Below are 18,022 nucleotides of genomic sequence, written 5' to 3'. Positions count from 1 at the left end.
CCGCGCCTGCCCTTACGGCTTGAAGGGTCTCTCTCTTATCAAGGGAAAGGAGCAGGGCAAGAAGGGGCGGCTGGGTGCAGGGAAGCGGGGAAAGAGATGTTTTTTGGGGGGTGAGCACACTCAGGGGCATCCCGTTGAATGGGAAGCTGCCACGTGGGGATGCGCATGCTCAGGAGCATCGCTGTCTTATTGACTCCTGCCACGTGGGCTGAGCATACTCAGGGCCAGCGCTTTGTTTTTATTTTATTTTTTTGAAATAATTTTTATTTGGTTTAACAAATATAAAATCATAACAATATAACCATATATATCCATGTTTAAAGATTCCTCCAAATCTCTAGACTTCCCACCTTCCCCTCCATAAGTCTATTACTCAGTTGTTGTTTTATTATTATTATTATTATTATTATTATTATTATTATTATTACTGTATACACACACATACTGAGTAATACACACTGAGTTATACACACACACAAAACTGAGTAATATGTAGTTGAAAATGTCATGTTACATATATATATTACACACACACACACACACATATATATGTAATATATATATAAAATACTCATTTTACATCCTTAAGATATCAGTGACTTCCCTTCTCTTTCTGTTGTTCATTTTACATATCATGAATCCCTGTATATTTTACAAAAACTATACCATTCAGTATTCCATTATTGCATTCACACAGAGAGAGAGTGCTTTTTTTCTTTAAAAAAATGTTTAGGGATACTGTCATTTTCCTACACATAATATAATATTGCCCCTCAATGAGGCCAAAGTTTGATTCACAAAATGTTTAGGGGTATGTTGTGGTGATCACACAGGATTCCCGCACGTTTCACCATCTATTGATCCCTGTGCCACCACTTGATTTCTCGCTGCCACCACCCAGGCCCTACCTGGTACAATACTGAGTCCAGTCAGGGTTAAATTGGAACATAAACTTCTGTTTATTTATTGCAGTTTAACAGTCAATTACAATCATGGGGTGCCTATCCAGACCTATAACTTCCGCTACTGCTCTCACTCACTAAACCACCTCTCAGATATTTACTTGTCCTCCTAGTCCCAGTTTCTTACTCAACTTATTTCTCTACACTAACTCAACCTACCCACAGACTCTATCCCAATTCACTCCTACTCCATCCAACCAACTCCCAACGAACTCCTCCTTCACCCCTCCCAGAGCTGGTTTTATAGTCCCTCTGACTCCACCCCCTGGGTTCTGATTCGGTAACCTGTTTAACTATTTCACCTCCAGCACTCTCATATGTTAACGTCACATATGTGTAGCCCTGCGTCCCCCCATAAAAAAGCACTATGTGTTTGTGTATATATATAATTTGGTTCCTTGGTTGGGACCTTGCTCGTTTTCCATTTGGGGCCGCAGTAGTAGCATACATAAATAACCTTTTTTGACACCTGGGAATTTCAGTCTGAATTATCCCCAACAGAAAGGACTCTGGGGGGGGGGGTTGGGGGGGGAGTACTTTTAAACATTTTTTTTCAATTTATTTTGGAACATTTCCCAATACGGTGGCATCATTTTTAATTAAGTGCATGGGTGGGCCAGAAGGATTATGGTAATTCTTTTTCCTTTTGCCAGGAAGTACATTCCACCACATCTAATACTCAAATTTTAGCCCTGCCAACTTGATACCACAGATCCCATTTTTATGGACTTCTTCAAAGAAGTTTCTCTGTGCCGCTGTAACAATTTGTTTGTATTTTCCCGTAAGAAAAAACAGTTTCCAGAGAGGGCATCGTGTGTGCAGGCTAATCCCTAGTTCCTGTTTATCCAGAAGCAGGTCCTTCTTCTTTGAATGAGGCTCCTTTCCAAAATAAAGGTGTGCATCGAACTGCGGTCAGTTTTCAAATGAATGGAGAATGGAGAACTGCAAAATCATCCACCCATCCCTTTGAAACAGACTGTATTCTATTTACTGCGTGTAAGATTGTCGTTTACTGGAGACATTGTGATCAAAATGCAATCAAGCTAATCAGAAGTTTTTTAAAAAGAAAACAAAGGGCTGCTAAAACTGATGCCTTGTTATTGAGTACCTTCTGTATGCAAGGCAACCTTGGGATATATGAAGCAATAGAATCAAATGTGTGTGTGTGTTTTCCATTCTCCCACTAGCTGTACTGGTTGCATTTCCATTTTCGTTGCCAGCCTTCGAGTCCTCTCTCCGGCTTACTTAAGGACTTTATAAATCCAGATGGTTCTAACTCTTACATAGCAAAATCAGAACTATTGGTATTTATTTACCAATTATTTATACTTTTCAGATATATACATTTCACTGATTTTACATGCATTTTGACATTTTAAATCTTGACTTCCTTCCCCCTCTTTCTGCAGTCCCTTAAATTTATTTTTAATATCTTCTGCATATCCAATTTAACTTAACTTACTCTTTTATTTATCATATATATATATATATATATATATATATATACACACACACACACACACACACACACACACACTTATATAGCTCCTGGTTATTACAATCCTGCCAGTGTTTTTATCTGTTTACAATTTACAGCCACCAGCCCATAGGGGCCCCTCATTCACTGTAGAGGAGCATGAGGTGAGACAGGTATTGAGGATGGTGAATCCGAGGAAGGCTGCTGGACCTGATGGCATCACGGGAAAGGTGTTGAAGGGCTGTGCGGATCAGCTGGCGAGGGTCTTTACTAAGATCTTCAACAAGTCCTTACACCAGTCTATTGTCCCACCCTGCCTGAAGTCGTCAACTATTGTTCCTCTGCCTAAAAAATCCACAATCAGTAGTCTGAACGACTACAGACCAGTTGCACTGACTCCAATCATCATGAAGTGTTTTGAGAAACTGGTGCGCCGTCACATTATTTCCTGTCTTCCATCAACTTTTGACAACTACCAGTTTGCATACAGGGCAAATAGATCCACGGAAGATGCTATCACTACCACTCTCCATGCTGCTCTGTTCCATCTGGAGCAGCCGGGGAGTTATGTGAGGCTGCTGTTTGTGGATTTTAGCTCTGCTTTTAACACTATCCTCCCCCATAGACTGGTGTCCAAGCTAGAGGCGATTGGACTCTCCAACTCCACCTGTCTCTGGGTTTTGGACTTTTTGTCAGAACGTTCTCAGAGGGTTAGAGTAGGGTCACATATGTCCACAGCCCTTAGCCTTAACACCGGCTCACCACAGGGTTGTGTGTTGAGTCCCCTGCTCTATACTCTCTATACGTATGATTGTACAGCCATTTATTCCAGCAACAAAATCATCAAGTTTGCTGATGACACTACGGTGGTGGGGCTCATTTCAGGAGGGGATGAGTCCGCCTATCGGGACGAGGTGGAGCGGCTTTGTGCTTGGTGTGGAGAGAACAATCTGGCTCTTAATACGACTAAGACCAAGGAATTGGTGGTGGATTACAGGAAAAAAAAGGCGGACATTCAGCCCTTGTATATCAACGGGGAACGGGTGGAGAGGGTGGCGGAATTCAGGTTTTTGGGAGTGACTATCGATCAGGGCATGACTTGGAGCGCAAATACCACTGCTCTGGTGAAGAAGGCCCAGCAGAGAATTTATTTCCTCAGACTTTTAAAGAAGAACAATCTGAGTGAGAGACTGCTGGTGTCCTTCTACCGAGGCTCCATAGAGAGCATTCTCACATACTGTATTTGTGCCTGGTTCTCCAGCTGTACAGCTAGGAAGAGGAAGGTGCTCCAGAAGGTCATAACCACAGCCCAAAGGATTATTGGTCATCCCCTCCCATCTTTGGAAGAACTGTACGGTTCCCGTTGTCTTAGGAAAGCAAACAATATCCTGCAGGATGCATCTCACCCGGGACACAGTCTGTTTGTACTACTGCCTTCTGGCAGGAGATACAGAAACATCAAGTCAAGGACAAATAGACTGAAAAATAGTTTCTATCCAAGAGCTGTGGCCTTCTTAAATGCAGTAACTCGATAGTGTGACCTGGGAGTTTGATGGGTGTGGGTGTGGGTGTGGCTGGAATGTGGTTTGTTTGGTTGTTGTTGTTGTTTTGCTTTTGTTGTTTTTAAGGGATGGCATCCAATTTCGTTGCACTTGTGCAATGTTGCACTTGTGTAATGACAATAAAGAATCTATCTATCTATCTATCTATCTATCTATCTATCTATCTATCTTTATCTGTAAATATTCAATAAACCATTTATATTCTTTTATAAGAAATTTGTTATCTTGATTTCTTATTCTTCTGGTATGTTTTGCCATTTCTGCATATTCCATTCCAGTTTTTGTATCCATTCATCCTTGCAGCAATGATAATATAGTAGTTTAAACATAAAGGACTAGAAATTTTTGTATACTGTGTGCATTTTAAAGAAAGAGGCCTTCTGCTGAGTACACAGCACATTGGGCTTTTAAATCAGTCTTGCAATCAGACTTAAAATCTCACCTGTAGTGGCTGATTGCTGCATTTCAGTCTATTCCCTCTAACCAAGTTTGCAAAAGGAGGAAGATACCTCTGGATTTGAATATCCAGATGATTTGTTGTTTTGTTTAGTCATTTAGAGCAGCAATGTCACGCTGGCCACGTGACCCGGAAGTGTCTCCGGACAGCGCTGGCCCCTGGCCTCTTAAGTGAGATGGGCGCACAACCCCAGAGTCTGTCAAGACTGGCCCGTACGGGCAGGGGTACCTTTACCTTTACTTTACCCACAGCCTGATAGATATCTGATCACCCTGATTAAACTTCCACCCTGTGAGCAAAGTGAAATCAACTGTCCAAATCACTTCAGAATTTTTATCCCTTGACCAATTCTATATTATTCAACAAATATTTATAGAATTATGGGGAATGGGAGTCGTTGGAACAATCTGCGGCTGCATGATAGCTAAAGTAAACACTGCTAATCCCCAAACATCTGCCTGGGGTTTCCTGCTTCAGTTTTCCTACTAGAACTGTAATCCTTTTACATTGTGAGCTCCTATGGGAACTTTTATTATTTGAGTTACGCCAGACAACCTATAAAAGAGGCCTAGAATTATTTGCAAGCAGGGAAGAATTCCCACTTCAAAACATATAAAACCCACATCAGGGGGAGATGGGAAGCTGTTATTTTCAAATATGATATCTAAATCAACATGTTCTCTAGAAATAGGTAGAGGGCGCATGTATCTTAAAGAAGAAAATATTTGGAAATGTATAGAAAATGTATAGAGATACCTAAAATGTATAGAAACTTATTCATGTATCATGTATCCAAGAATGTTACTTGCCCCAAAATGGAAAGAAGCAGAAGTCCCAGCAAAGGAAGAATGGATACAAAAACTTACGGAATATACAGAAATGGCGAAACTTACCGGAAGAATAAGAAATCAAACTTTTTATAAACGAATGGAAATGGTTTATTGAATATTTGCAGACAAACAGATAAAAACATTGGGAGGATTATCATAATAACCTGTCGTTTTATAAGAGCATATATTTGTGCATTGAGTCATCTTCTTTAAATATTAAGTTTAATATTTAAATATTACGTTAATTTGGATATGCAGAAGATATTAAAAACAAATTTAAGGAACCGCAGAAAGAGGGGGAAGGAAGTCAAGTTTTGAAATGTCTAAATTATTGTATAATCAGTGAATGTATAAATTTGAAAAGTATAAAAAAATATATTAAGGGAATGCTTTCTGTGAGAATGTCATGCCTTGACCAACATTTCAGATGCTGGTTGAGGGGTAGGGTCAAACCAGGCAAATCTGGAGAAAAACGACGTGGAGAATTGATATCCCGCAAAACAGTACGCTCTTTCTTGCAGTTTTCAGTGTCCAAATGCTTAAAATGTTATATGCTTTCTATCTAGGACATACCCTGGCCCCCAAATTGCTGCAGCATCTTAGAACATGAAGGGTGACTCTCTATCTCTCTCTGTCTTGCACTATCATCTCATTCATTTCCTTGTACACTATGCACTCCATCTTAACTATGGGGTTTGGCACTCTGGCTTGTTCATCCCAGGAGTTTAAAGCAACTCACACTGTCAGCCGAGCCTTCCAGAAAGCACTCTTGAAACGGAGACGATAAATGATGTTACAGTGGTACCTCGGGTTACATACGCTTCAGGTTACATACACTTCAGGTTACAGACTCTGCTAACCCAGAAATAGTGCTTCAGGTTAAGGATGAGAACAGAAATCGTGCTCCGGCTGCGCGGCAGCAGCAGGAGGCCCCATTAGCTAAAGTGGTGCTTCAGGTTAAGAACAGTTTCAGCTTAAGAACGGACCTCCAGAATGAATTAAGTACTTAACCTGAGGTACCACTGTATAAGAATTATAAGGTCCAAAATATAAAATAAACGTTCATAAATGTACAAGGCAAACACATACATACCGGTAAGCATATAAACCACGTGTCTGAAATAGTACAGGATAGCAATCCTGAAGCAATTTTGACTCTCCCAAACCATTTTGACTCTCCCAAATTGACCTCAAATATTCGTCTGCAAGGAGGAAGGAAATGGGGAAGCTTCTCCATTGCCTTTTGGTTACCTGTCTTTAAGGCATCTTTGTGTATGAATAGGGTGAGCCTGTGACCGGGATTCAGGAATTAAACTATTTACCATCACAAAAGAATAGCCAGGCTGCCCAATTATGCAATCACTGGCCATTGTCAGGTATCCTGGCTGACAGTATTTCTGCTGTAGACATACATCATCCGTGATGTATGTATGATGTTTTGGAGTGGTGGTCTTGAGCTACAGGGTGGGCAGTTTTAAAAGTCTATATAAGGGCTTGCGCACCATTGTTCTGAGTTCCTCTTCCCTCCTGCATGTGGTGAGTGAGAACCCTGTTGCAACAGTATAATAAAGATCAGGCTTACTAGCTGCTTTGCTTCTCAATATTCCCTGGTTGGCCTCTGTTATTTCCTCCTACCGATAGAGAACCCACTTAAGGACTCTATACGGGTTCCTGGGTACCCCATAAGGGAAAAGGAGCAGGTTTTTTTCTGTAGCAATGATGAGCTAAAAACCCAGAGAAGTTTGGGTGCTAGAAAGGGAGCCTTTCTCAATGGCCGAAGCCAATGCTGTTTGGGCACAAACATATATAGCTGCATCTTTTGCAGCGGGCTAAACATTTAGGGATGCGGGTGGCGCTGTGGGTTAAACCACAGAGCCTAGGGCTTGCCGATCAGAAGGTCGGCAGTTCAAATCCCCGTGACGGGGTGAGCTCCCATTGTTAGGTCCTAACTCCTGCCAACCTAGCAGTTTGAAAGCATGTCAAAGTGCAAGTAGATAAATAGGTACCGCTCCGATGGGAAGCTAAACAGTGTTTCCGTGCGCTGCTCTGGTTCGCCAGAAGCGGCTTAGTCCTGCTGGCCACATGACCCGGAAGCTGTACACCGGCTCCCTCGGCCAATAAAGCGAGATGAGCGCCGCAACCCCAGGGTTGTCCACGACTGGACCTAACGGTCAGGGGTCCCTTTACCTTTACCTTTAAACATTCAGGAACACTGGCTCTCTGAAATCACTCGCTCCCATATGATTGTTTTGTTGCACTCATCTCCTAGATACAGGTCTAGGAATTATGGGGATGGGGGTGCCACAGTGAAAGACCTGGCCTTTATGCCACAATTCTTAAGGAATACAGTGGTACCTTGGTTCTCAAACGCCTTGGTACTCAAACGCCGAAAACCCGGACCTAGGTGTTCCAGTTTTCGAACGTTTCTCAGAAGCTGAAGGTCTGATGTGGCTTTCGGCTATTTTTTCCAGGGTGCCTGCACCAATCAGAAGCTGCACTTTGGTTTTTGAACATTTCAAAAGTCAAACAGACTTCTGGAACTGATGAAGTTTGGTGCTTTTGTTTTTGCTATTTATTTTGCGTTTTTGTTTTTGAGGCTTTTTCTGTTCATTTGTATTTGTGATTGCATGGAACCCAGTTCAGCTACTGAGTGATTGATTGATTGATTGTGAGACTGCGGAAATGGATAAAACAATGACTATCATCAGTGCAGGTAAGGGGGGGGAAATGTAATTTTATTTTTTATCATCTACAATACAGCAGGTGGTGCTGTGGGTTAAACGACAGAGACAAGGACTTGCCGATCAGAAGGTCAGCGGTTCGAATCCCCGCAACGGGTGCGCTGCTCTGGTTTGCCAGAAGTGGCTTAGTCATGCTGGCCACAGGACCCGGAAGCTGTACGCCAGCTCCCTCGGCCAATAAAGCGAGATGAACGCCACAACCCTAGAGTCAGTCACGACTGGAGCTAATGGTCAGGGGTCCCTTTACCTTTACAATACTGTCTTATTTATTTTATAGTAGAGTACATTGTTTATTAGAGGATGCGGATGGCGCTGTGGTCTAAACCACAGAGCCTAGGGCTTGCCAATCAGAAGGTCAGCAGTTCAAATCCCCATGACAGGGTGAGCTCTCATTGCTCTGTCCCAGCTCCTGCCAACCTAGCAGCTCAAAAGCACCTCAAAGTGCAAGTAGATAAATAGGTACTGCTCCGGTGGGAAGGTAAATGGCATTTCCGTGCACTGCTCTGGTTTGCCAGAAGCAGCTTAGTCATGCTGGCCACATGACCCAGAAAAACTGTCTGTGGACAAACATCGTATCCCTTGACCAGTAAAGTGAGATGAGCGCCACAACCCCAGAGTCATCCACGACTGGACCTAACGGTCAGGGGTCCCTTTACCTTTACCTTACATTCTTTATTGCTTTCGTTTTATGGGTCAATGGTCTCGTTAGAGAGTAAAATTCATGTTAAATTGCTGTTTTAGGGGTTGTTTTTAAAAGTCTGGGACGGAATAATCTGTTTTGCATTACTTTCAATGGGAAAGCACGCCTTGGGGTTGGAACGCTTTGGTTTTGGAATGGATTTCCGAAATGGGTTAAGTTTGAGAACCAAGGTACCACTGTATTAGCAACTAAAGCAAAAGGATATGTGCTTCACTCCGGCAGTTCCTCAAGAGAAGATCGCATAACCCTCTGCAACACAATGGAATGGTTGATCCCATTTAACTCACAAATACCCACTGTGTCGTATCATGAGGAACTACTGACGTTATTGTGACATGAATTCTCAGAGAACTCTATGGAGGCAAAGGAACTGCTGTTGTCTTGTTTCACATTATTTCTTGCTTTTAGTTGAGTCCACGTAGGAGTTAGGAAGTGCCTGGCACTAATAAACTTATCACCCTCTTACATTAGGTAAAAAGGTAAAGGGAACCAGAGCAGCGCATGGAAACGCTGTTTACCTTCCCGCCAGAGTGGTACCTATTTATCTACTTGCACTTTGATGTGCTTTCAAACTGCTAGGTTGGCAGGAGCAGGGACCGAGCAACGGGAGCTCACCCCGTCATGGGGATTCGAATCGCCGACCTTCTGATCGGCAAGCCCTAGGCTCTGTGGTTTAACCCACAGCACCACCCGCGTCCCTAATTATTCTGATTTTTACTTTGTTATAAGCATTTTTATTTCTTTTCTTATTTTATCCAGTACCGGGATGAACAATAAAAACCAGAATAGAGAACAAACAGTATAGTGCAACGTCTTACGCATGTGCTTTCTTAGAGTTCTTAAATTTTTTTGCCCTCCACAGTTGCACAGATAAGACTATAACTATTAATGGTGTTTTCTGTCCAGCTGTAACTGGCAGAAGTATTGCCAAATGTGCCACACCTGAAGTGCAGGATGTTTGAGATATGCAAGTCATGACATAAGGTCAAAAAAGATTGCCAAATCATATAAAGAGAGTCCGGTGTGTCTTGACACTGACAAAGCTTCAGCTGATGAGTGATCTTTTCTATGAAAGTTATATTCCACTTAAATTGAAACGAACTCTGCAGTGAAAGGTCCTTTGCAGTTTCCCATAACTAATGAATCTACCAGCGCCATATGTATAATCAGTTCCTTCAACAATATATCCTTGTTCTCATCTTCAGACATATTTAGCTACGACAGTTGTGGACAATAGAAGAAGAAGAAGAAGAAGAAGAAGAAGAAGAAGAAGAAGAAGAAGAGGAGGAGGAGGAGGAAGAGGAGGAGGAGGAGGAGGAGGAGGAGGAGGAGGAGGAGGAGTTTGGATTTGATATCCAGCTTTATCACTACCCAAAGGAGTCTCAAAGCGGCTAAAAATCTCCTTTCCCTTCCTCCCCCACAACAAACACTCTGTGAGGTGAGTGGGGCTGAGAGACTTCAGAAAAGTGTGACTGGCCGAAGGTCACCCAGCAGCTGCATGTGGAGGAGCGGGGAAGTGAACCCAGTTCCCCAGATTACGAATCTACCGCTCTTAACCATTACACCACACTGCTGTTCCACATAAACCACTTCTCAGAACTTTTCCACATCCCTTCATAAATATTGGTGGTCCAGAAGAAAACATTTTGGATAGCTGAGCTGGAGTCTGATACCATTTGTGAATCCATTTCAGTGAATTTCCTCTCATGTTGTCAGAGACCTGAATTTCCAATTTGCATATCTGTCATGCTTCAGGTTAAGAACAGTTTCAGGTTAAGAACGGACCTCCGGAACGAATTAAGTACTTAACCCGAGGTACCACTGTATTGTACAAAAACAACTGGAGACCCCAGTTTGGGAAATACTGGCCTAGATGGATTTGATTGATTGATTGATTGGTTGATTGATTGATTGATTGAATTTATATACCGCCCTATACCCAGAGGTCTCAGGGCGGTTCACAGAATAAAATCACAACCTATAAAATCAAAATAAGAACAATAACCCAATAACCGCCCACATAAAGAACCACATTTTAAAAGGGTATAGGATGTCCATCAGGTCTGGTTAAAAAGGAATGCTTTTGCCTGGCTCCTAAAGGTCTATAGTGAAGGTACCAGGTGACCTTCTCTGGGGAGAGCATTTGACAGACGTGGAGCCACTGCAGAAAAGGCCCTGTTCTCTTGTTGCCACCCTCCAGACATCTTGAGGAGGAGGCACACGAAGGAGGGCCTCAGAAGATGATCTCAGGGTCCAGGTAGGTTCATATGGAAAGAGGCGTTCCTTGAGGGATTGTGGTCCTGAGCCGTTTAGGTTTGAATTGAGCCTGGAAACTAATTGGTAGCCAGTGCAGTTGGACCAGGATGGGTGTAATATGCTCAAACCGTCTTGCGCCACTGAATTCTGCACCAGCTGAAGTTTCCGAACCATCTTCAGAGGCAGCCTTACATATAACACATTGAAGTAATCTAACCTTGAGGTTACCAGAGCATAGACAACAGTAGTTAGGCTATCTCTGTCCAGATAGGGATGTAGCTGAGCCACCAGCTGAAGCTGATGGAAGGCATTCCGAACGACAGCAAAGGATCCAGGAAAGCCCCCAAGCTACGAACCTGCTCCTTCAGAGGAAGTGTAACCCTATGAATTTCGCTTGGTGGGAGATTATGGAAGAAAGGTACCGGTAATTGTCTGCCGCATGGGATGAGAACCAGCAATAATGGTGGGCATTAGACTCCTCTGGGTGAGAGCTGGTAGCAATGTCTGTGTTGTTCTAGGTGAGAAATGAAGCCTGGTTCTTGGATGTTGAGAGATTTGAGTCTCCGAACTATACGATTGAATGATCTGGAAACATGGTGGTGTTTTGTGTTAAGTTGTGGGTGAACATATCAGACGACACAGCGATTCTTCAAACAGCTCTTGTTTATTCAGATGCCAGAACAGAACTGAGCTGAAGGGTTCAGTCAGCCTGCTTATATAGAGCTCCAGTGCAACGTAACTGTAGCAACTTTCTAAAACTATCCAATCACTGAACATCACTTTCAATCCCTTATCTGCATAACTATCTACAGTATCCCCCTGCTGGCCCAGGGTAAGAACTTCAGTACATAACATTTTGTATTCTACTGTGCTTTTATAGTGTTTGTTCGTTGGTATTACTCTCTCTTCTGTTTCATTTAAGCTACGAAACGAGGTTGGATTATATGTATACCCTTTTGAACAATGTTGTATGGATTGATTTTTTTTTCTTTTGTATTCACTTATAGTACTGATATTATTTCTAATTGTTTTTAAAAAGTTATTTTCATTGTTGTTGTTTGTTGGATATATTGCAAACCACAATCGGTCACAATTTTGTGCAAAAGTGGTCTAAAAATAAGCAAGGTGAAAAGAATCTCTCCCCCCCCCCCCCCCGATGTCTTTTGGCTATAAATATTCTGATGGACAGGGATTCTAATGTCATTTAGGAATGGTGAAACAAACTTTTTATAAAAGAATGGAAATGGTTTATTGAATATTTACAGATAAGAACATTGGCAGGATTAGTGTAATAACCTGCAGTTTCATAAGAGTACCATATATATTTAAAGAAGATGAATAAATGAGCAAATTAAGTTAATTTGGATATGCAGAAGATATTAAAAATAAATTTAGGGAACTGCAGAAAGAGGGGGAAGTCAAGTTTTGAAACGTTAAAATGATTGTAAAATTTGTGAAATGTATAAACCTGAAAAGCATTTTTTTTTTTATGTCATTTAGGAATGACAGCAGGATCAGCCAGGCCCCAACCCAATATCCTAGATTATATGCAATTATGGCTCACAAGGAAGTGTATCTCTGGTATCTAGCCAGATGGAATGGCAATTATTTCATATTAACTGGGCCTCTGCTTCCATAAAAGAGGGCGTTCTGTTTGCCCCGTGTCAACATTGCTATAGTTCTTATGGAGTACTTTAAAAATAAAATACCTACAACTGCCTTTGAAATACCTTCCTTTCCCCCTTTTTGCAGTTTAATCTTTAAGGTGCCCACCTGGGCCCTGCTACTACTGTAATTTGTACCTCAAAATAGTATGCAACTGTACACACACAAAAAAACCTGTGGTCTCTACCTGAAATTTGGAATGGAAATAAGGAGTTAAAATTTCATCATGCAATTTTTAGGCACTTGACAGCTGTAGGAATTCCATTGCCACTTGAGATGGGAGGGGGGCAGTTATTGGGTTGTTGTTGTTATTTTAATTATGTATTTTGTGGTTTTATATTTTGATTTTATTCTGTGAACCGCCCTGAGACCTCCGTGTATAAGGTGGTATCTAAATTAAATAAATATGTTCCCCTCTTTATTTTCAACTTTCTTGGGCACATGAAACTAACCACAATTACCTTGAATTTCTGCTTAACCCTCAAGAAAGAAGGGCATTTTCGCTGGCCAGGTTTAATTCAAATCCATCCAACCTCCTTTGGGGAAGGTTCTCAGGCAGGATGGAAGGAGAAAGACCTTGCCCATGTGAAGACCACCTGGTGGAAACCCTTACACATATGGTTCTTAATTGTAAACTATATGCTGATCTCCATCAGCAATTTCTAGATCAACTGTGTATCCCCAAATGGAAACCAGAGTCAGAGGTCATACATTTTCTATCACTGGGGAATGATCAGGAGCTCACCAAGTTAGTGGCTAAATATCTCTATTTGTTTTTTGTCGTCAAAATACACTGCAGACGTCTGATCTCCCTGGAGACCTAGAGAGGTGACAATAGACTGCTCTGCCTCCTTTCTTTCAGCAAATGTTTTGTGCCACTGGGGAAGTGGTAATTCTGTATTGATTTGTTTTTGATGTTTGTATGTGATGCCGATAAAAGTTTTGATGAATAATTAACAATAATAATAAGAAAGAAAGAAAGAAAGAAAGAAAGAAAGAAAGAAAGAAAGAAAGAAAGAAAGAAAGAATAATAGGATACTTGATTTAGCCTGGCAGAGGGAGAATCTGAAGTACATACATACACACATACATAATTTTATTAGTGTGCCAGCTTTTCAAACCATGCTTAAGGCGGCTTACAACATGAAAAAAAATACTTAACTGCAACACGACAAAAGCAGTCATAAACAATAAATTTAAAAATGGACAACCAAATGGAACTATTTCCACATAATTCACAAAATCTAGCATAAAAATCCAAAAAAGCACCATCAACAACCCCCTCCCAAACAAAACAAAATAACCCTCAAACACTCCAGCCCAATAGTGGCATCCAGGAATTTGCATCTATGCTTACAGAACCTTTATTCGTATTTGTATATGTACCATTTGTAATTGTTAGCTGTGCTGCACTTAAAAAATAACTTGCTCAACCGATTGAATGGCATCATTATATTCAAATTGCATGGTGGGACACCAGCAAAAACACAGGAAGCTGAACAAAGCTTTTCTTAATGGAAATCACTTCCTTAAGCCTTTCCCAATCAACCATAACACCTCATGGACAAATTATGGGATGGCCACTGGCCGCCAACCTGAGGATGTCCATTTTAGCTTTGCTCAAAATCTGTGGGATTCTTAATTATTTTCCTCTGAGCAAAAACCATCTCTTCTCTACACCACATACTGTACACACACATTGCCTGAAGCCCCTTTTGGGGCATGCTGGAAGGAAATCTCTGAATTTTGCCCTTGATTCATGATGCAAATAAAACCGGAACGAAAAGCATCCCTAACTCCTTTTTAGAGGAAACTAGTCTGAAGCTTTCTGCCGGTAAAATGAGTGGGCTTGTGCCATCAGTAGTTGTGCAGAAGAAGGAATTTTAGCAAAGGAAGCTTTTCTCTTCCACACCTCTATTCAAAGAACAGGAGCAATGACCCCCTTAGGCTGTATTATAAGAAAAACTGCTCCCTTTCCCTTATGGGGTATTCCAAAGCCTGTATAGAGTCCGTAAGTGGGTTCGCTATCGGTAGGAGAAATAACAGAGGCCAACCAGAGTAAATTGAGAAGCAAAGCGGCTAGCAAGCCTGATCTTTATTCAAGGAAAACTGTTGCAACAGGGTCCCCACTCAACATACGCAGGAGGGAGAACCCTGAACAATGGTGCGCAAGCAGCATCACTTCTGCCCTAGAAAATTTCCTCTACACTAGTCAAGTTTTCTAAGCATTCCGTCCACACCACCCCACATTCTTGGATCGAGCATTTTGGATCCGGGTCTCTGTTTCGAAACCGAACGGTGCTACTGACACAGGTGCAAGCAGAAATTTCCAATTTCCAAACCCTGTCTTTGTTTTCTCAGCCACACATACCGTGGTACCTCGGGTTACATCCGCTTCAGGTTACATCCGCTTCAGGTTACAGACTCCGCTAACCCAGAAATAGTACCTCAGGTTAAGAACTTTGCTTCAGGATGAGAACAGAAATCGTGTGGCAGTAGCGGGAGGCCCCATTAGCTAAAGTGGTGCTTCAGGTTAAGAACAGTTTCAGGTTAAGAACGGACCTCCGGAACGAATTAAGTACGTAACCAGAGGTATCACTGTACTATCTTCGTATGGGAGCTGGAGATATAGTCACGCATGCAGATAACATCACTTGGTTTCTCATCAATTGGTTTCCTCAATACTTGATGTCTCAAAGCTGAATGTGTGAGCTGCAAAAGCTTTGTGAGATGTTATGTTTGACCCGTGAGGACTCATTCGTACAAGCAAGCTATCACAAATTGTATACCACTTAATAAAAAAATCGAAGTGGCTGATGATAATAATAATAATAATGCATAAAGCACATCCATCTCTGACTTTTGTCTTCTGGGTTTCTGGGGTTTTTCCTGTTATTTTGTATCTCACAGCTACAATAAACCTACCATTAAAATTATGGACTGGTCATTTCTTGGTCAGAGGGCAAACGGGCAAATTTAGCAGGGGTCAAATACTTTCCCCCCTAATAATAATAATAATAATAATAATAATAATAATAATAAATTATTTATACCCTGTCCATCTGGCTGGGTTTCCGCAGCCACTCTGGGCGGCTCAAAGCACATTAAAAAATTGTAAAAACTTTAGATATTAAAAACTTCCCGATACAGTGGTACCTCGGGTTAAGTACTTAATTCGTTCCAGAGGTCTGTTCTTAACCTGAAACTGTTCTTAACCTGAAGCACCACTTTAGCTAATGGGGCCTTCTGCTGCCGCCGCCCCACCGGAGTACGATTTCTGTTCTCTCCCTGAAGCAAAGTTCTTAACCTGAAGCACTATTTCTGGGTTAGCGGAGTCTGTAACCTGAAGCGTATGTAACCCGAGGTACCACTATATTTCTATGCATGTTTATTCAGAACCCAAGGATGTTCAATAGAACCAGGGTTTCCAGGCTCTGGTTTCTAGCTGTTTTTGGACTGCAGTTCCCATCATCCCTGACCACTGGTCCTGCTGGCTAGGATGATGGGAGTTGTGGTTCGGGGGCAGCTGGGAGACCCGAGTTTGGGAAACCCTGAATTAGACTTACCCCAGGTTAAGTCTATATAGGATTGAAACCTATAGGGCTACTATGGGGCTACTTCATACAATGCAAACTGGCTCAATTTTTTTGGTTGTAAGTCGCTCTGAGTTGCCTTGGGCAAGATAAAGCAGCTAACAAACGTACATGAAGAAGAAGAAGAAGAAGAAGAAGAAGAAGAAGAAGACGACGACGACCAGTGCAGTCAGAAGTAAGCAAGCTGTGCTGAGTTCAGTGATGCTTACTTCTGGGGAATGATGTACAGAATCATCATCATCATTATCATCTGTTGGAAGCTGCCCAGAGTGGCTGGGAAATCCAGCAAGATGGGCAGGGTATGGAATTAATAATAATAATAATAATAATAATACAGTGGTACCTTGGGTTACATACGCTTCAGGTTACATACGCTTCAGGTTACAGACTCCGCTAACCCAGAAATAGTGCTTCAGGTTAAGAACTTTGCTTCAGGGAGAGAACAGAAATCGTGCTCCAGCGGCGCGGCAGCAGCAGGAGGCCCCATTAGCTAAAGTGGTGCTTCAGGTTAAGAACAGTTTCAGGTTAAGTACGGACCTCCAGAACGAATTAAGTACTTAACCCGAGGTACCACTGTAATAATAAATTCATATCCCGCCCATCTGGCTGGGTTTCCCCAGCCACTTTGGGCGGCTTCCAATAGAATATTAAAAACACAATAAAACATCAAACATTACAAACTTCCCTAACCAGGGCTGCTTTCAAATGTCTTCTAAAAGTCAGGTAGTTGTTTATTTCCTTGACATCTGGTGGGAGGGCGTTCCACAGGGCGGTCGCCACTACCGAGAAGGCCCTCTGCCTGGTTCCCTGTAACTTGGCTTCTAGCAGTGAGGGAACCACCAGAAGGCCCTCGGAGCTGGACCTCAGTGTCCGGGCTGAACGATGGGGGTGGAGACGCTCCTTCGGGTACACTGGGCCGAGGCCATTTAGGGCTTTAAAGGTTGGCACCAACACTTTGAATTGTGCTTGGAAACTTCCTGGGAGCTAATGTAGGTCTTTCAGGACCGGTGTTATATGGTCTCAGCGGCCACTCCCAGTCCCAGCAGCCACTCCCAGTCTAGCTGCCGCATTCTGGATTAATTGCAGTTTCCGGGTCACCTTCACCATGTAGAGCGCACTGCAGTAGTCCAAGAATTGCAGTCAGGCTGCTTCTTATCTCTGGACTCTCCTTTGGAGTCTGTTGTGATGAGCTCCTGGACTTCAAACTTTGCCACTGCACCACTGGTGACATTGGCTAAAAAAGTGCTATATGGCATATACACTTTTGGGACTGACTGCATTCTAACAGGATTTAAAGCAATGGCGTGGAACTTGTGCTGGTGTGGATCCCAACTCCCATTAGCCTTTGCTAGCCTGGCCAATGGCTAGGGATGATGGATGCTGTAGTACACAACATCCCAATTTAAAACCTGCTTGTATGCAGAACTGTTTAGTTGTAGAGAGAGACAATAGGGATGTATTTTCACCTCACAAAAGAGGTTTTATCAATGGAAGGTGTAAAAATGGGGAATGCTTCACAGTGGTCTGTAAGTAAGTACTTAATTCATTCCGGAGGTCCGTTCTTAACCTGAAACTGTTCTTAACCTGAAACACCACTTTAGTTAATGGGGCCTCCTGCTGCCGCTGTACCGCCAGAGCACGATTTCTGTTCTCATCCTGAAGCAAAGTTCTTAACCCAAGGTACTATTTCTGGGTTAGCGGAGTCTGTAACCTGAAGCGTATGTAACCTGAGGTACCACTGTATCCCAAAACTGAACAACAGATTCTGCAGCCAGCATA

This window comes from Podarcis gaigeae, assembly GCF_964106915.1.
Source record: "Podarcis gaigeae genome assembly, chromosome: 9".
Taxonomy (NCBI): Eukaryota; Metazoa; Chordata; class Lepidosauria; order Squamata; family Lacertidae; genus Podarcis; species Podarcis gaigeae.
This window is presented reverse-complemented; position numbering follows the sequence as displayed.